Consider the following 19894-nt stretch of genomic DNA (forward strand, 5'->3'; position numbering starts at 1 on the left):
TACCGATTCAGATTCACTTGGTCTGAAAGAGATCTGGGCACTGGTGCATGTGTGTGGGTTTTTTTTTGTGTGTGTGTTTTTTTCTCCACTCCTTCCAGGGGATCCTAAGGTCCATCCACGGCTGAGAGTCACTGGATTAGAGTTTAAATTCCAGAAAAGCAGGGGCCACGTTGATCACTTTCACCCCTCCATTCCCAGCGTCCAGTGTGGGGTCTGGCATAGCGTGCTCACGGACTGTCCTGGCCTGGGGCACCCCCACCGCTGGGACGTCCCTTTCTGCCCAGCCACCACCCCTTCCCTTTGTGGGGCAGCATGGAGAAGCAAGGGTTAGATCTTGGAGTTGAATAGGGTCACTTAGGAGGCTCTTTTGTAACAAGTCACATCGCATTTAATTCTCAGTGTGTTTCTATGAGACAGGAAGATGAGAAATAAACATCCCATTTTTGCATGGGGATGGGGACCCTGAAGCCCCAAAACTGTAAGTAAAAGTGGTCAGACCTGGGTGCCACAGCTAGAAATAGACAAAGCCAAGATCCTACCCTACCAATTTGAATTTTTTTTCCCATGAGTCTCGTAACCAGGGGCTCCTTTGGGCTAAATCAGAGCCTTCTCTGTGGCCATTAGTCTTGCAGCCATTGGCCCTGGCCCTTGCCCTTTCTGTTCCACTCTGGGGAACAGCCTTCCCAAAGAGGGCGGCGGTGGCCTTCCAAGAGCCGTCCACAGTGGAGGCAGCCCTGGTTCTCCCAACTTCATGGAGCAAGGCAGGGAGGCTGACGTGGTGGCCCAAGGGAACTCCAGACTGGAAATCAGAGCTGGGCTCTAGGCCTGTCTGTGCCACCCCTGTTTCATGGACCTGGGCCTGTCCCCTGTTTTCCTAGAGTCATCCTGGCAAAGTGGAGACTTCTCTGTCCTGAGACAGAAAGTGGGGACAAAAGCTTTCGAGACAAGGTCAAGGGTATCACATACAGTGAAGGGCTGTGTGACCCTGAAAGGCTGTGTGCAAGTGTCCTGAGATTTATGGAAGAGGCTCCGCCCAGGTGTGGGCCCCACCTCCTCCTGAGCGTGGCCTCTGACTTTGCCTTCCCGCCTTCTCCAATATCATCAGCTTTGCTCACCTTGCCCATGGGAGCCTGGACATAGCATGGGAGGTCTCACTGGCAGGCCCCACGGTATTTATTTAGATGTACGAGCTTATTTAGTCTTCCCAGGTGGTGTTGGTGGTAAACAGCCTGTCTGCCAATGCAGGAGATGTAAGAGTTGCGGGTTCGATCCCTGGATCAGGAAGATCCCCTGGAGGAGGGCGTGGCAACCCACTCCAGTATTCTGGCCTGGGGAATCTCATGGATAGAGGAGCCTGGTGGGGCTATAGTCCACAGGGTTGCAGAGAATTGGACATGACTGAGGCAACTTGCACGCATGCATGCATGTACAAGCTTATTTAGAGAGAGATGGAGATGAGCTGTTTGAACAAGGAGAGTGAGCTAAGGATCCCTCTGATCTCTGCTTCCCTGGGGGCTTTGAAGCAAGGCACTAGGGCCTCTGTGGGATGAGACGGAGGGAACCCAGCCCTCCTGCTGCTGTGGGAAGGAGAGGAACTCCTCAGGAGCACCCAGCCACAGCTGGACAGGTGAGGTGGGAGAGCAAAGTGAACTGGGAAGCCCAGGATGTTCAGGGACTCTTTCTACAGAGCTGCCCTGGGTGGGAGTGGAGGGGCGGGAAGACAGAATGAATGGGAGGTGAAGACAGAGGTGGGAGAGGGGTCAGTGCCCTTGCCCTGGTCCTGCAGAGGGGTGACAGCGGTCACACAACCCAGCCCATCTCAGGCCCAAGTCAGGACAGGATTCTCAGGGCAGAGGCCCTAAAGTGGAAGACAGACCAGGAGAGCAGGGCCTTGGGCTCCTCTGCCCCTCACCCACCCCTTCAATCACATTAAATACCCTGCCATCATGACTCCTTGAGTCCCAGCAGAGCAGACATCATTTAGTCTACAGTGTTGTAGGATAATTTGTTTTCAATTCACAATATTTTTTTCTTGTCCAGGACACCAGGTAAGTCAGGCTGCAACCTGCTTTAAGAAGAGTAAATTTTCTGGATAAGCTGGGCCTCAAGACTCTACCTGGACAGCCAGGAGGACTCATGGATCCAGGTGTCTAAGAAGCCGGATAGTGCAGCTGATCTTAGAATTTATGTTTTCCTTTGATATTTTCCCCAACGCTTTGAAGCTCAGGTACATAGAATTTGAATAATTATTCCAAATAATCTTTGCCACACTCTCCTCACTGGTCCATGTTTGGAGCTATTTTTCATTCATTCACTCATTCTTTTGTGTTAAAAATAAGTACCTTTAAATCCACCACCCAGCATAAAAGCTAAGACCTTGACAGTGATCTCTACGTAATTGTGTAGCTTCCTCCTGTCCATCCCATCTCCTGCCTTCCTCCACCCAAAGTAAGCATCACTATGAATCCTCTATCTGCCATTGATTTGCTTTCTTTTTTAACATACTTATTTTATTGTATCTAAATGTTTTCCAGCGTCTTTGCTGACGCCTTCCCCTCCCTCTCCTTACGGTACTTACAGAATACAGGAAATGAGATGTGAGTTGCTCCATTATTTTTAGCGACAGTAAAACTCTTACTGAAACCACCTTGGCGTCCAGTGTTCTCTGGGGGGAGGGGACAGAAGGGGAGGGAAATTCCCCTTCCAGGGCAGCCACTACATAAGGAAGGACCGTGAAAGATGTGCTTTGCTGAGCAGAGTTCAGAAGGGTGGGCTTTCTAAGTAATCCCCCTCCTTCCAAGGCTTCAATTAACCCATCTTAGTCCGAAGCTGAGAGCCTTGTAAAATTGGCATCTCCTCTGCACTCCACCACCCCAGGCTGTGGCTGCCCAGCTCCAGCCAAGCAGCTCCCCAGAAGCCCTGGGTCTAGGTGGGCCCAGTTTATTCTCAATGATTCCAGCCAACATCTGCCCTCTGGAGGACACAGTGCAGGCTCTGACCCGGGGATGCTTCTGAGATGTGATTATTGAGATGGGAAGGTGACTCTGGTGTCCAGTCCTGGACTGGTCACAGCATCGCCCCCACCCCAGGCCACCTCCCTACCAACATGAGGCCTAGTCCCTGCTCACGCTGGGCCAAGGCTCCTCCTGGACTTTTCCCTTGCTGTTCTTCAGGCCGAGACCCAATTTTATCCATGAGTGAGTCTGCGTAATCCTCTTCCGGTCGCCGTCCGCGGCCGGGGGAGGCCCTGGTGGGGGCAGGGCAGGAGGCTGCCACTTCTGGGCTGCAAAGGGAGCCCGTGGACAGACAGGCACCAGCTGCCAGGACAACCACCTCTCCTGGGGAGCCCTCCCCCGGCTGACCCACCGGCAACCCTCATTTCCTCCAGGAGGAAAGGGAGGCATGAATGAGCCCAAGAGAAGTCACCTGGAGCCCGCCAGCAGGACTGAAGTCCCATCACATTTTTGCTCTAAGTAGTTTGGGTGGAGTCCTGGTAGGGAGACCTTCCCTGCACTTCCTTCTCTTTTTTTTTTTAAACATTTATTCAATTTACTTATTCAGCTGAGTCAGGTCTTAGTTTAGAGAGAAGTTGGAGAGCTTAACTTAGAAGTTAGTGGGCTCTCTCTGGTTGCAGTGCATGGGCTTAGTTGCCCCACAGCATGTGGGATCTTAGCTCCCCAACCAGGGATCGAACCCACGTCCCCTGCATTGCAAGGCAGCTTCTTAATTCCTGAACCACCAGGGAAGACCCGCCTTCTCCTCCTTAATGCTGAGGGTTGAGTGAGGAGAATAACCCTGCCCGAGCTGAACTAGAGATACAGCAGAAGGTCTGGGAAAGCTGAAGACTCCCCGAACCAAAAGGGTCTCGAGAGAGAGCCCCCACCCTAGACTCACAGATGGGAAAACTAAGGGCCACCATGGGAAGTCACTCAGTTGGGCTTCTCAGAATCAACCTGGCAGAATAACGCTGGCCCCTCACTCCTGTTCCCCACATTGAACCCCTCGTACACGTTTCCTCTGCAGGGGGCGTGCTCCTCCCAGGAGGCTGTTAATCCTGAGCACCTAATATCCCACTGGCTAAGCACAAGTGCTGGCATCAATGCTCTGGGGTTCAGGGCCTGCCTCTGTGACCTCAAGCATATGACACAGCTGCTCCAAGCCTGTTTGTCTGGAAATAAAAAAAAAAAAAAAACAAACACAAAGAAATATTGTGTTAATCATCATGTTTATCTTCAAGGCTTGTTGTGAAGTTGGAATGAGATGCTGCAAACAACCAACACAGTGTCTAGAGCATAGTAAACACTCGAGGAATCCTAGAAGTTGTGTGTGATTGTCATGGAGCCAGTGGGCTCCTATTCATCCTTCACAACCCTGCCCAGACATCCCCTCCCCCATGAAGCCCTCCAGGGTGGCTCCACACATAGACTTGATAACTTACCCCTCACCCCTCTAGCTTCATCCTGGGCAAACATCACTTTCTCCTATGGCTGGTTTACACATGGACTGTCTATGCAGGGATGTGAGTTCCCAAGGGGAAGAGGTGTGTCTCACTCTCCCATGGACCCCCTGTCAGCTGCGGTGGGGCCGTGTGGAGCAGATGGCTTCTCAGTAATGGGCATGGGATGGTGCTGTTTTGACTTGTTGGTACCCAACCTTGCAAGCCAACTGCTCTCCAGTCCTTATTTATGTCCCCTCTTCGACGCTATCCAGGGCTGCATTTGGTGGCCTTCGCTGCCCTCTCCTGACTGCAGAGGGCAGGGCAGCGCCTTGGGAGGGGGTGAGGGTGGCACCGGGGCAGAGAGGCAGGGGCTGAGCGAGTTTTGCTTCTCACTAGACTGGTTTGGGCTTCCCAGGTGGCTCAGTGGTAAAGAAACTGCCTGCCAATGCAAGAGACACAGGTTTGATCCCTGGGTTAGAAAGATCCCCTAGAGGAGGAAATGGCAACCCGCTCCAGTATTCTTGCCTGGGAAATCTCGTGGACAGAGGAACCCTGTGGGCTACAGTCCATGGGGTCACAAAGAGTCGATCATGACTGAGCATGCATGCATGCACACAGCCTTTACACATCCTTCTGCACCTTGGGCTTTGGCCCCTCTGAGCCCACAGGGAAACCCACAGAAGATGTGTGCCAAGTGGGCAGATCTCCAGAAGGACCATCATCACATGGCAAGCCAGCCCTGCACGGCGCATAGGGGACAGACCTCAAAGCGAGTGGCAGCCCAGTTCACCCTGGAGCTCACCTGCCCAGAAGAAGCCCTGGGGGTGAGCCCTCGGCCACGTGGTTTTACACACACAGCTACCAGGCTCGCCCACTTGCTCACAGCTATCTCGTGCCTTCTTTGGGGAGTGTGACAGATTGAATGAAGATGGTTCCAGCTAAGAGAGTCCTATAATTATCAACTGCGGATTATTTTAATTAAAAAGCTTTGCATCCTCAGCTCTTAATTTCTAAAATGATTATAAATGTTATTATTAAAGAAAAATCCTTGAAGTGAGATCCATAAATCTCAGCCTGGGCTGAGATGACAGGGTGAGCTGGTACAGCAGAAGAGGCCCCGTGCAGGGCTGAAACCACAGGGAAAGAGAAGGTGGAAGAGAGAGGGGAGGTGAGACAGGCTGGAAGAAAGGGAAAGGAGGAAGGACGAACCCCTCTGGCTCCTCTCCCTCTTGTTTCACCTCTGGATCATTAAGCATTTAGGACTGAGCCAACAGACCAGATCTGGGTTTGAAACCTGAGTCTGCTCCTTGCAGTGTGATTTTGGGGAAGTCAAGTGATCTCTCTGAGCTTCAAGCTTCTCCTCTAATAAAGTTTTCCTCTTTCAGGTTTCTCACATAAAGAATGGAAATGATTGCCATCTGGTGGGGCTATTTTGAGGTATGTTGATAATGTGCGGAAAGCACTTGTCACAGGGGAGCAGTTTTTTGCTAGCTCTGGCCCCGTCTTCAGGAGGGGTCCTGGGAGTCTTCTGTTGCTTCATAGCTCCATTCCGTGGTGGTCCTAGGCTCATGATAGGTGGACCCCTCATACTCCAGGAGGGGACCTCAGGGGATGTGATTACTACCTGCCTGAGCCAGGGACCAAGGGAAGACCCTTCAGCTTTCCCTGGTCTCCCATCTCAGGAAGAGAGGGCAGAAGGGCTAGAACAGCCCAGCTTTCTCATCTGACACACAAGGAAGTGGATTGGGGGCCCAGAGAGGGAAATGTCTAGCCCAAGGTCACTCAGCAAACTCCTGGCAGGTCGTTTCACCCATTCTAGCAGATGGCTGGAGCCTGTCTTTCTTATTTATTTTAAGCCTGTCTTTCTAATGGCTGAGAACAGATCATCTGAACCAGGAGGTGATGTTGATGTTGACATTGGCGCGGTAGCTGGGGGAACGGTTTGGCAGCCGTGAGACGAAGAGGTCGAGTGACTGCCTGGGGTCGGGACAGCTGGCTGCCACGTGCACCCTTGGGCCCATCCCTTCTCTCCCTGGACCTTCGTTCTCTCCTCGGTAAAGTGGGGATGATAATCACTGCCCCGCTGACCTCCCAGGCTGGTGGTGAGCATCAGATGAGATGATGGATCGGAAAGTGCTTTGTAAGCGGGAAAGCGTGAAGCAAGTGTAGGAGATTATTAACATTAATATTAATGAACTTGCTCACAGTTGGCCACTGGCCACAGATGATGGAATGTGGGGAGCTGGGGGAAGACGAACTTTTCCAGGCTTTCTGTCGGGCTAGCTGAGGGGTCTGGGAGGGAGTGTCTCTGTGGTCATTTCCCAGATTCCTATAGCTAGAAGTGCTTCAGGGGAAAAAAACCCTCCAGTTTTTCAGCCATGGGAGCTGGTAGTGTACAGGCAGCACCGGGGGTGGTGCGGGAGGGACCTCTCTTTCCTGGCCAGCACAGTGATGGAGATTGCTGGCTTTGTGGCTCAGGGCTGGTCTCTTCTTGGGACCTGAGGACTGAGCCCCCTCTGTGAACCCCACTGAAGGCAGAAGGGCTCCTTTCCCTATTCGATCTCCCTCTTATCCTGAGAAGGCTAACCCATCCCCCCTTGGGGAAACTGCCTGCATCCTTTTTCTAGCACATTCCTCCACCTCTCCTCCCCCCACACTCACAGGTGGGGGGCCTTTTTTCTGGGACTGCACCCGTGCGTAGTGTTGATTTGTGTCTTGGGCTAGTCCTCCACTCATTCATTCACTCACTCACATGTTCTGTAAAGCTTCCTGAAATGTCTGAGATGTGCCAGGCACTGGGATGCAGAAGTGAATGAGACCCTGTCCCTGTCACTAAGGCTCAAAGGCTGCTGTAGGTGACAGATGACAGAAGTGCAAACAGGCCCTTCTGCCACTTGCCATGGTTTGGAGCTATGGGAATGTCTCGGAGCCCGAGGTGAGGGGAGATTTTCAGAAAACATTTCCTGGAGGAAGTTGTTCTGAGCAGAGGCTCGGGGTGGGGAACACGTGATGTTCATACCCACCCATTACTTAACCCAGATGGAACATTCCAGATTCTCAACTTACAGAAGAAGGAAGTGCAGATCCACAGGCTCCAGGAGCTCTGCTTCCAACTAAATCCCCAACCAGCCACAGTTCCCAAGGATGAAGCGCCTTCCACAGCTTCTGCCCACAGGGGCTGGGGAGTCAGTCTAAAGATGGGATCTGAACCACAGCTCTGCCTCAAACACACCAAGCCTTCTGCTCTTTGTGCTTGAAAGATGCGGCCAGGTTGTAAGGACCTGAGATCCTGGCTATGAATAGCACCCTGTCAAAGGAGAGCCACGTTGTCATTCCCTATCATTTTATCATTCAACTGGAAGTGTTCTGATATGCCCAGTAGGATGGAGACTTGGAGAGCACAGCTCATCTTGCACTTCAATATTTGTCGATTACTTTGCACCAACTATAGGGCTTAAGAATGTGAAGATTTATAAGGATTCTGTGTGCTTTGTTTGTGTGCATGTGTGACAGAGACAGAGAGAAGTGGGGAGGATGTGTGAGTGCTGGCTTGTCTCAAGAAACCCTTGCACTGAGGGTCCCACATGCTCACTTATTGGCTCTGGTCCACATATGCACATCCTCTTCTGTTCCCTAGCATGACCACACCCTTGACAATTTCATGCCATGCATCCCATGAGTGCCCTGGATTAGCCCCGGCTCCCACTCACTCACTACATCCCCAGGAATCTCTCTCATTGGCTCAGTCAGATCTCACTTCCTGGTCCATGAACCAACTTAACTGTGGATTTGGAGGATTAGGTGCCAGTATTAATTCCTCTATCATAAAGAGATGATGCTGAGCCCTGGGAGGAGGGGTTCAAATCCTGCAGGGTTGGGAAGAGAATATTCTGGCTGGTAGGATTCTGAAGGGAGAAATCATTTTAGGATGATGGACCTTCCAGGTGGAAGGGACAGCAGGAGCAAAAACAAAAAGACTGGCTAGGGCAGGCTGAGTCTTAGGGATGACAGTGGTGTGAAGCAAGGGGAGGCTGGAGCCTGGCATGATAGCTATGGTCAGGCTGTACTGTGCTGGTTGTTCCATTAGGCTGGGGCATTGTGAGTGCAGCTGGCTCTGACCGCCAGGTGGAACAGTTGGTGATGGGCAATGAGGCTGGGCATGGAGCAGAGGATACAAGCAGCCACGTGTGGGCTTCTGGGAATTGAATGTGCAGCTGTGGACTTGGTGAGCCTGGGGGAGGCCAGAGGCAGGGATGCCTGGAGGGAGGTGGCTGGGACGGATCAGGAGGACAGTGGGGAGGTTGGCCATTGGGGTCAGAGTGGAGAGAGAAAGAAAGGATGATGGCAAACAGCTCGGATGTGTGGCTTGCCACTGACGAGGAAGATACTTCTAGGGAGCTAGAGAGGAAGGGCAGCTTGGAGGGGTGGGAAGGATGGCAGGCTTGGTGATGGGACACCTGAGCCCACCCCATCCCTCCCCTTTGTCTAAAGAGATCAGACGTACCACTTGAGAAGCCTGCTGTGTGCTATGCATGGGGAGCCTGTGGCTATATCATCCCATTTCACAGATGAAACAATGAAGGCTAAAGATGTGTGTGGCTGGCCAGCATTGCAGGATGAGGGTCTGACAGCCCAACAAATGCTGGTCTCGCCCCTCCCTTCCTTAAGCCTGAGCTGGCACTGACAGCCCTCCCCTCCCCACCAGTTATATGCCCACCTGGGCAGTTACAGCCCACAGCCTGGGCCGGCCTGAGGCATTTCTCTGAGTTCACGAGGATAGTAAGAGCTTCTTTCTGGCTTCCCACCCTCAAAGAGCCCAGCCCTCTATTTGCAGCGGCTTACTCGGCAGGCCCTTTGATTTCCAAGAGAAGCAGGCGGCAGGGCTGTCCCTGGCCACCAGCAGATTTAGAGATCTGGCTTTGGGTGGAAAAAAAAAGCTTCTTTCTCCTCTCTCTTTCCCTTTTTTCCTTCCCCGCCTCCTCTTCTGACTTTTTTTTTTTTTTTGAAGATTATTTTTAACAAGGGATTTGAAACTTCAGATGCGGCAAAGCTCTGGGACAACGGGAGATGGAAGGTTGATGCTGATTGGCTGGAGAGACGAGTGGCCGGGAAGCAGGACTGGCTCACAGTCTTGTCCCTTAGCATTGACTGAGCACCCAAGTGCACACATCAGGCTGGGTGCTTGACACCCATCCTGTCCTCCCCGTGCTCCAGGGAGGGAGATTTAACTCATTTTCCAGCTGGAGAAAGACTGTTTCACTCCAGGTCACACTATGGGTAAGGGGTGGAGTCTAGCCGTACACACTCCTGAGGCTGGGATGCTGAAGATTACTGGGACCACTGGTGGACCCCTTTCCCCATGAGATCGAAAGCACAGGGGCTCAGATCTTTCTTTGCCTTCTCTGCCCCCAAACAGATTCCTGGACGTTTAGAGATGTGTTTTGCAAGAGTTCATCTTTCTGGTCAACCAAGAGGACTTACTGAAGCAGGTTCCTTCCTTCCTTGACTGTCCCCATCCTGGCTAACTTGGGACTATAATGGCATAAGGACATTAGTCCAGCCCTGTTTTCAGCCTCTCTTTGTGACTAGGAGAAAACCCTAGCCTGGGAACCCCCAGGGTCCTCACTCTGCCCACTCTGTGACTATGGGCAGACTTTCCAAGGAGGTGACTGCCATCCTCCTGTCCCTGCTGCAGGGGAGGCACAAGGTGGGAAGGGACAGCGCAAGATGGTGGTGGGAACCTGGCTTTAGAGGCTCACTGATCCTGATAACGTTTGGCAGCAGCCTCCCATTGTACCTAAGAGAAAATCCAGAACTTCCTACAGAGCCAGTGAGGTCTTGCCTGGTCCCTGCTATTCACTAGCTATACCCTCTCTTTGCACAGGTCCCAGGCACACCAGTCCCAGTCACCCAGTCTTGCCCTCCTCAAGGCCCTTGCATATACTGTCCCCTCTTCCTTCACTTCTGGATGGTTCCTCTTTGCAACTTGGGCTGCAGGGAGACCTGTCCATCTGTCACCATGCCCATCATTTCCTCAGCAGCACTTGTGGCTGATTCTGACTCTGCCACAAGGCCAAGCATCACCCCCAGTTTGTATATCTTTGCATTCCAGGGGCTCCCCTGGAGCCTGCTGCAGCCTAGACCCACCATACGTGTGTGCTAAGTCGCGTCAGTCATGTCTGACTCTGTGTGACCCCATAGACTGCAGCCCACCAGGCTCCTCTGTCTGTGGGATTCTCCAGGCAAGAATACTGGAGTGGGTTGCCATTTCCTTCTCCAGGGGATCTTCCCAACCAAGGGATCGAACCTGGGTCTGCTACATTGCAGGCAGATGCTTTATCCTCTGATGCTTTATCTTCTGAGCATGGGTACCTACTAACAAATCATTGACTTTAACCTGGCTGCTGCCTCCATTTCTTTCTTTGCAAAATGAGTATAATAACATCTACCCCATGAGGTTGCTGCAAGGGCAAGACCAAGTAAAGCGCTGGGCCTGAAGGACCAGGAAATACCATCTTCTACTCACATTAATATTCATTCTTAAGTATAGCCTATTCAGTGTGGCTGGCACACATGCGCATCTTGGAAACTCGCAAAGAGGAAACCGAGATTCATTCGTAGAGGCAGCTCAAGACTGGCTCGTAGGCAGGCTGGCCACCTGAGTGCCTGGGGCTTCTTCCTGCCCTGTCCATGTCTCCTGCTGACCATGTGGATGATCACGTGGCCCCCTCTTTTTAAAAAATATTTATTTATTTGGCTGGGTTGGGTCTTAGTTCTTCCACGAGGGATTCTTGTTGCAGCACGCGGGCTCAATAGTCGAGGTACATGGTCTTAGTTCTCCTGCGGCATGAGGGATCCTAGCTCCCTGACCAGGGATCAGACCCACGTGCCCTGCGTTGGGAGGCAGATTCTTAGCCACTGGACCACCAGGGAAGTCCCCACATGCCTCCTCTTGCTCCATCATGTTTAATATGATTGATGGGATGCAGGACGCAAGACCTCGGCGAGAGTGAGTGGGGTGTGGAGATGCTTCCCATGAGGGACCAAGAACTGTCCCTCTACCTGCTTCCCCGCCCCCATAACAGGCTAGTCAAGCCCGTGGTCTGCCTTCCAGCTTGCCCATCCCATGTCCTTCAGCGGACTTCTGTCTCTAACAAAGGACATTTGCATGAGCGAAGCATCTCCAGCGACTGCCTCCTCACCACCTGCTCCTGTGGCTCTCTCCCCACCTGAAGCCATAAATACATATGCAAAGGCCAGTATGTTAATTTGTGTTTAAGCATGGAGCCCGGAAGCCACCGAGAAAGGGGATTAGGCGGTGGCCATGGGTGGGAGGCAGCAGATGGCCTGATTGCTTTTACCTGTTGCTAATTTGTTGGGCACTGATTCCTCGTTTGGGCTTAATTGTTCCCAGACCTCCCCAGATGGCAGGGTGCCGGGCGCTGGATGGCCCTTGGGTGCTCACATGGGGCGATAGGTCAGGCGCCTGCCTGGGAGTGAAATGTCTGGAAATGCACATTTCTGCCTTGTTCTTTCCTGATTAGACTCTGATCCCTCTCCCTGGCCAGGCACTCAGGAGCCTCAGGGCACAAGCCGCAGCGAGGAGGGGGCTAAGAGGGCGGCAGTAGGCCTGATCCTTCTGTTAATAAGCTGTGTGACCTTGGGTGGATCACTTAGCATCTCTGGGCCCCATCTGCCTGATGGGGAAGTGAGCCTAGTCACACCTGCCCTATCTACTTGCAGGGTTGCTGTGAGCGTGCGCTGACATAGTGGATCCGGGAGGCACTTTGACATGTGGAAGCCTCTCTAATAGGGAGGCATTATTTGCCAGCGGAGAAGTTAAGAGCTTGGATTCTGGAGTCAGTGAGGCCGGGACTGAATTCTTCTTTAAAAAATTTTTTGTTTATTTATGGCTGCGCTGGGTCTTCATTGCCGTGTATGGTCTTTCTCTCGTTAACGGTGAATGGGGGCTGCTCTTCATCGCGGTGTGTGGGCTTCACATTGCGGTGGCTCTAGTAGTTGTGGCTCCTGGGCTCTAGAGCACAGGCTCAGTAATTGTGGTCCACAGGCTTAGCTGCCCCATGGCACGTGGGGTCTTCCCGGACCAGGGATTGAACCCATGTCCCTTGCATTGGCTGGCAGCTTCTTGACCACTGGACCACCAGGGAAGACCCGGGACTGAATTCTGATTGCCATTTATAACTGTGAGGCCTTGGGAAAGAAAACTAAGCTTCTGGAGCCTCAGTTTCCCCACCTGTGCTCTGGGTGAGACTAGCCCCTACTTCAGGGCTGCTGGGAGGAGCAAAGAAGTTAATGCACTTGCTGGTCCAGGTCTGTGCTCCAGAATGCAGCCCCAGTGAGCCATTTTTAGCTTGCTACTGCCCTCCTTTCAAGCCTGGCCTGAGCTTCACCTATTCTGTGAAGCCCACTGTGATCCGTGTGTCCTTGTTTTTTGTTCAGTCATCAAGACTCTTTGGGATTCCACGGACTGCAGCACACAGCCTTCCTTATCCTTCACTCCCAGAGCTTGCTCAAACTCATGTCCATTGAGTCAGTGATACCATCCAACCATCTCATCCTCTGTCGTCCTCTTCTCTTCCTGCCTTCAATCTTTCCCAATATCAGGGTCTTTCCCAATGAGTCAACTCTTTGCATCAGGTGGCCAATGTATTGAAGCTTCAGCTTCAGCATCAGTTCTTCCAATGAATATTCAGAGTTGATTTCCTTTAGGATTGACAGGCTTGATCTGTGTCCCCTACCACTGTCAATTGTCTCCTCCTGGTGGAACTTGTTGGAGGTTTATTACTTTCCCAACAGCTACAATCTGGCGGGATGGTAATCTGGGACTTGTGAGCCTGTCCCCAAAAGGACAGCACATGAATAAGTGTGGCCTGAATTCTGAAAGCATCTTTTGGAGTAGAAAAGAGACACCAAACCTCAGAAAAAAGCGGGAAGCTCACGTACCCGCAGGGCAAAGCCACAACAGAGGGACACCGCTGGCCTCCTTTCATGCCTGGCCCTCCCAGTGGCCCTGGGGCCCATCTACTCCCGAGCCTGACTCCCTGGGCTTCATGCCGATCCATGGAGCCTCAGGTATGTTTCCAGAAAACTTCCTTTCACTTCTGTGAGCTTATCTTTCAAGAACCTGACTGCTACACCCCTAGGCCGTATACATATTTCAATGAGAGCACGGAGGAACTTTCTTTGGAACGTTTTCTGTATTTGACTCCATGATTTGTTTGTTTTCAGATCTTGGGCAAAGCCGATCGCCTCTCTGAGCCTCAGTTTCTTCTGTATATTGAGTCAGAGGGAGGGGGGAGGGGAGGGCTCCCTGGATTATTTGGAGGATGAAAGTGTCCTGCTGGCCTCAAGCATGTCGCTGGTACTCAGCGATGATATGACTGGTTGGTGGAGCTCTATCAGTGGAGGATGAATGGCATCACTCTCATTTGAGATTGTGAAGAAAATAAGGCCTGCAAGTTTGTCGGGAAAGCATCCCTTTGAGAAGCTTGCTCAAGGGCTTACTGATGGAGAAATCATCTTCTCTCTCCTTGGCCTTTGAGTCTCAGGGAAATGCACAATTATTAAAAGAGGGTGTGGAAGGTGGCAGAACTCTCTCTTGGGTCAAGAGGGAATGGGGGCAGGGGTAGGGGGAATCAGGACGATGGTAGGGGGCGGCAGGCGCCTTAGGGGAGCGGGCTGGGCTCCTTCTTGCTCCTGTGGAGAGAGGGGAGAGGAGGAAGTTTAAGGAGAAGGAGGAAGTGGGGGTGGGAGGAGGTGGTGAAAAAACCTCTGACTTCCCTTTCCATCCTTCCTGATTTCCATTTCATCTTGCCCTCTCCTCTTATTTATTTGTTGATATGCTAATTATCATGCTAAGTTGCTTTTTAAAAAAAGTTTTCTGTATTTTACTTCTGTCTGTGCTGGGTCTTCATCGCTGCGTGGGGGCTTTCTCTAGTTGCGGCGAGTGGGGGCTCCTCTCTAGCTGCTGTGCGGGCTCCTCCCTGCAGGGGCTCCTCCTGTTTCGGAGCACCAGTTCCAGGCACACGGACTTAGGAGTTGCAGCTCACGGGCTCTAGGCATGTGGTCTTCAGGCATTGTGGCATACGGGCTTAGTTGCCCCGTGGCCTGTGGCATCTTCCCAGACCAGGGATCGAACCCTTGTCCCCTGCATTGGCAGGTGGATTCTTAACCCCTGGACTACCAGGGAAGTCCTCCCCTCTTAAATCTGATTCTGCATCCAAATAACACCCTCCGTAAGCCACGCCCCCGCCCCACTCCCTGCAGCCCCTCATCTGTGTTTAACTTGGACAGGACACATCAAATGGTCCGGGAGTTTCTCACCTTGAACCCTTGAACTGAAGCCTTGGAGAAGGCTCTCCTGCATGGATCTCTCGGGTAGCTTCCCCTCTCCCAGCTGGGGGCAACACGGGGTGCCCGGAAGAAGGGCACGTGGGGTTTGAATGAGGATTTTCTCAGGTACCCGCTGGAGGCTCGGGGCAGTCCGCAAATGCCTGTGCTCCTCTCTCTAATGCAGCGTGCCCGGTGGTCAGAGCTGACGCTCTCTGCCTGCAGGAGTTCCTCTTTACAAGGTGCCCGGCACCCAGCCACGTGACGCCGCGGCTGCTGACGTCCTCCAGCCCGACACACGTTCACACGTTTGGCTCGGGGCTCTCACTGCATCTCAGCGTCAGAGGCAGAGATGTGAAACCAGTTCAGTGCTACAGAGCCTGGTTACATCAGCCAGTCAGGCCCAGGGATGAATGTTTTGGGGTTATTATTGAATCTGTCCCACATTCACCTAAATTCTGCCCTTGACCTTTATCACATCTCTCTTCTCCAAGTCTGTTCTGCCGGGCACCCTCCCTTAGAGTTAAGAAAACAGGGGGAGATGGGGAGGAGCCCCCACTCTGGGTCAGCCCCTCTGAGTACCTTATTCCTCTAATCCTCACCACAACCCTTTGAGGCTGGTCATCTTCTCTTTGTTGGGGTGAAAACACTGAGGTCTAGTTAAGTGGCCTGCTCAGTGTTATGTGGCTGGTGGAACTCGGGTTGGAACCCACAGACACCTGAGCGCCTCTTTATCACGCTGGCTCCTCCCTCGGTCTCTTAGCTCCCAAGCATTCACTGCCCCAGTGGTAGCTATAGACTCTTCCATCTCTTCTGACACAGAAACCACATAATTCTATGACATCTAGACTTCTGTAGACTCTAAAGCAACTTCCTTCCTCATATCATTTACTCCCACTGTGTTCCACCCCCGTGGAAGGTACACTGACCATACATATTAATAATAATCCAGATAATGGTGGAAAACAGAACAGGCCGATAGGAAATGAGATGGGGATGGAAGGTTAGGGGTCTGGCTCTATGTGTGCTTGACCAAGAGGTGCTGTGGAGCCCAGCAGGAAGCAACCTTACCCTTAAACCCAAATTTGACTGACGTTTACCGAGAAGTGGCTGCTCTTAGAAACCCAGCAGCCAGTTGCTTGGAAAGAGTTACCGAATTTTATCAGGAACTTCTGGGGCTTCCCTGGTGGCTCAGATGGTAAAGAATCCACCTGCAATGCAGGAGACCCAGGTTCAATCCCTGGTTTGGGAAGATCCCCTGGAGAAGGGAATGGCTACCCACTCCAGTATTCTTGCCTGGAGAATCCATGGACTGAAGAGCCTGTTGGGCTACAGCCATGGGATTGCAAAGAGTCAGACACGACTGAGTGACTAACACTTACTGGGGAAAATTGGCATCAGGAAAATAACATCGAGAAGCTTGGGAAGACCGGGAATGATGATGCTGCATTGGAAGTCAACTGCTTAAAAAGGACAAAGAGAAGCAGTTTTCAAAGGAAGGAGGACCCCAGGGAAGGCAAGACCCCTGTCCCTCACCCCTCACCTGTCATCTCTGGGTCCCTACAACTTGCATGTGATTGTGTAAAAGGCAGCATCTGGGTGAGGGTTGAACCCTAATGGGATTCTGCACATTTTATAATTAACCTGTGGTTAACTTAGGTGTTCCAGTGCCCCACACCATCACCCTCATCCACTTGTGGGAAAGTGAGAGAGACAAGACTGAGTTTTTCACAAAGCTAAGCATTCATTTTCAACAGGATTATCTTCCCCGCCACCCCCCCCCCCTTCCCCCTGCACCAGTATTCTCTCTTTCCTATTTTCTTGGTGCTAAAACATCCTTTTATGTATGAAACAATGGAGTCGGTAGACCAGACTTGACTTCTTAAGCATCTGTGCTTGGCAGGATAAAGCTGGCAACCTTATGTTGAATCCTTCAATTTTTCTCTTGAAAATTTTTGCTGAACTACAAAATCCTGAAGTCTGAGGACCACTGGATTGTACTCTGTCAGTTATCATTTGTATCAACTCTCTTCCCAATCTTCAGGCAATTTTTTTATGCTTAGTACAGATAGTCTTTTGAAATTCAAATACTTCAACTCTGGGCTTAAATTTAATAACATTTTTTTTTGGTCTACAGGGTAACAGGTATTATATTCCACATATGCCATAATTTGGGCACAGGATATATTCTTTTATAAGATTGTATCTTTTGCTTTTCTCTATCTGTTACTGTGACTTGCTTTGAAGAATGTTCAGTCCTTTAAGAAGACTCCATCTATGACACCCTAGGCTGGACTGAGGTTGGGAGGGGGTTGTTGGGGAAGGGCGGAAGGTTTCCTGTGACAATTTAGATAGAGCAAAAGCTCCAATCACAGGCAAGAGACTGCTAAGTTCCTTGGCCTGGGAAGGTCAATACCAAGAAGCTCAAAGGGCAAGATGGGGGAGAGTGTGTTAGAGAGATCAGTAATTTTAGAGGCTCCAAGAATCTATTACAGAATGTAGCAGAGAATGAGAAATGCCAGGAGTTCTCGACCATGGGCAGGGAGCAGTTAGGGCTGGAGCTCCGTGTATTCCCAGTGGATGGTGCATGGTTAGAAGCCTGGGTGTGGACACTGCATGTGTCCCTGGAGCAGGGGATAGGACCTGGGGGTTAGCATCACTGCTGTGCCAGACAAAATGAGAGATGACACCACACTGCTGCATTTTGCATGGTCACAACCACTACTATTGATAATGCAGAGTAAACAACCTACTTCCTTCTTCCTGTTTTTTTCCTGAGGATGGGGATGAGGAGTGAAATTAACTATAAATGGCTGTGAAGGATCTTACTGGGGTGATGAGGATGTTTCAAACTGGACTGTTGGTAATGGTTGTACATCTTGTAGAGGCACTGAAAAATCATTGAGTTTAATGATTAAACACATAAAACGGGTGAGTTGCATGGTACGTAAATTATACCTCAATCCTGCTTTTGGAAAATGAATGAATGGATGCTTCCTGGGCATAATTGCCTTAGTCAGGGATCTTGGAGTGGTGGGGGCTGGCGGTGGGGACCAGGGCAGGATCTAGACCTTTCTGGCCCCTTCAAGCTGATTGCCAGCATGGATGAAAGGGGCCTGGTGGGTGTGGAACAGGGACAGGTAGGAGCCTAACAAACCTTTTCCACTGATGGAGCCTCAAGACAAGACAGCCTCAGAGGCCAGGGTGTCTGAGGAGGGAGGGTGGGAACAGGCGAGTACCCCACAGTTGGAAGGTGGGGAAGGGGTGCAGACAGGGAGGTCTGAAGTCAGTAATGGCCTCAGGGAAACAGAAGGGCAGCCAAGGGAAAAAATAAACCTGTGGAGAGTCTTGGGGCCGCCAAAGGGAGTAAGAAGGGCGTTTTACAAATATATCAGGGGAAAAGAAATCCTTGAGAGCTGCCCAGGCCATTAATAAATGAGAAGGGAAATAAAATTAATGATGATGATAAAAATGGCTGAGCTGCTGAAGTGCTTTGTAAAATTGGTCTTTAACAAGGAAAAGAAGAAAAGAAATCCAAGAGATGAGCAATTAGAAAGGGACAGAGGCCCTGGCAATAGAGCTGATGAAAGGTAGGAAAGAGAATACTGAGAAAAATTGGCTGATGCCTGCCCAGTTCAGATCACCACGTCCAGATGCAGAACTTGGGGTCTGAAGGGAATTAGCTGATGAAAGGATGAAACTGTTGGCAGTTGTTTTAATTATACATATGGTTAATTTTCACATATATATGCATATATATATATATATATACACACACACACTTTTTTTAAAGAGGAGAGACAGTGAAGATTCAAGAGCTAGAGACAGAAGAGGGGGAGGAAGTACTATATTACCACCAGATGTTGAGTTCCGCCATGGGGCTTGGCACTGTGCTAGGTACATTGCACACATCCTATCATGTAATTCCTTCAGTGGCCCTGAGTGCTTCTATGACCAGCCCATTTCACAGGCAGGGGAAACTGAGGCTCAGAGAGCTTATGTGCCCCTCCAAGTTTACTCAACTCTACATATTGGTGGTAAACTTCAAACCCACATTTTTCAGATTCCCAAGAGGGTTCCTTTCTGTTCTACCAGCTGCTTAGTCTAACTTTCAACACTGGATTCTACACATCAGACAGAAAGCACCCACCTGCCAGTGACCTACTTTGAGTGACTGTCCTTTGTCCTGAAGCCTGGGAATTCTGACAACATAGGCAGGGGACTGTCTGGCTGTAACTTTGAGGTGTTGAGGGAGGATTTCAGACTTCACGTGTTGAACAGAAAGAAGTGGGGTGGAGTTTGAGGGATGATGGGCCTGAGGGGACAGGATGTTGGTGTCCTTAGGGGTGTGTGGGATCCCAGCGTCCAAAGGCCTTGTCACCCCTGGGAAACTGAGGCCAGCGAGTGGGCAAGGACTTGCCCAAGGTGGAGCCAGGAGCTGGAGCTGACTTGAGGTCCAAGGCGAAAGTCCATCATTTGCCCTTACCATGGACTTCTTTCCTTTGTCCTGTGGGCTGACCTTGACTTTGATTCTCACCTTTGGTTCTGTCCCCTTCTCTCTGCTTTTGGCGACTCACACCAGTGGCTTCTTTAATCTCACATCTGTTGCTGTTTTGTTAACCCTGATGCCCCGGGGGTAGGGGGCAGAGTGGGGGTAGGGATGAGGACAAGAGGGAGCAGCACATGGGACTGGTCTGGTCCCACTGGGGGCCTGTCGCTGAGGGGTCTTGTGCCAGGTGTGGTGGGAACCCACCTGGGATCGATTCAAACCCTGGCCCAAAGTCTTTATTTCATCTAATCCTTGCCACAGTTTCATCGAATGTGGAGCTTACTTTCCTTTCCCTTGACATTGGGCTTGACCACGTGCCTTGCTCTGGTCAGTGAAATGTTAGCAACATGGAAAAAGCAAGGACTTGGAATGTGCTGTGTGGGTGGGCATCTTTTCCCGCACCTCGCCTCTGCCATGAGATGACCATGCCACACCCATCCTGCCCATCCAGGGTGGACGAGACCCCCAGCTCGAGTAGTGCCTCCCCAGCCAGCTCCAGCCTGTCGTGAAGAAGCAGAGCTATCCTGGCCACCATGAAAGTGAAAGTGAAACTTGCT

At 51.3% G+C, this 19894-nt stretch overlaps 1 long non-coding RNA gene across 1 annotated transcript; it reads right to left on the reverse strand.

The window, feature by feature from the left end:
- Window positions 1-13634: 13634 nt before the first annotated feature.
- On the reverse strand, window positions 13635-15108 carry LOC139038938 (uncharacterized). Its single transcript, XR_011492049.1, has 2 exons — window positions 14783-15108; window positions 13635-14155 (listed from the first exon to the last, which is right to left on the reverse strand). It is a non-coding gene; the product is annotated as an uncharacterized lncRNA (long non-coding RNA).
- Between the last annotated feature and the right edge of the window lie 4786 nt (window positions 15109-19894).

Source organism: Odocoileus virginianus, chromosome 17 (assembly GCF_023699985.2).
Source record: "Odocoileus virginianus isolate 20LAN1187 ecotype Illinois chromosome 17, Ovbor_1.2, whole genome shotgun sequence".
Lineage (NCBI taxonomy): Eukaryota > Metazoa > Chordata > Mammalia > Artiodactyla > Cervidae > Odocoileus > Odocoileus virginianus.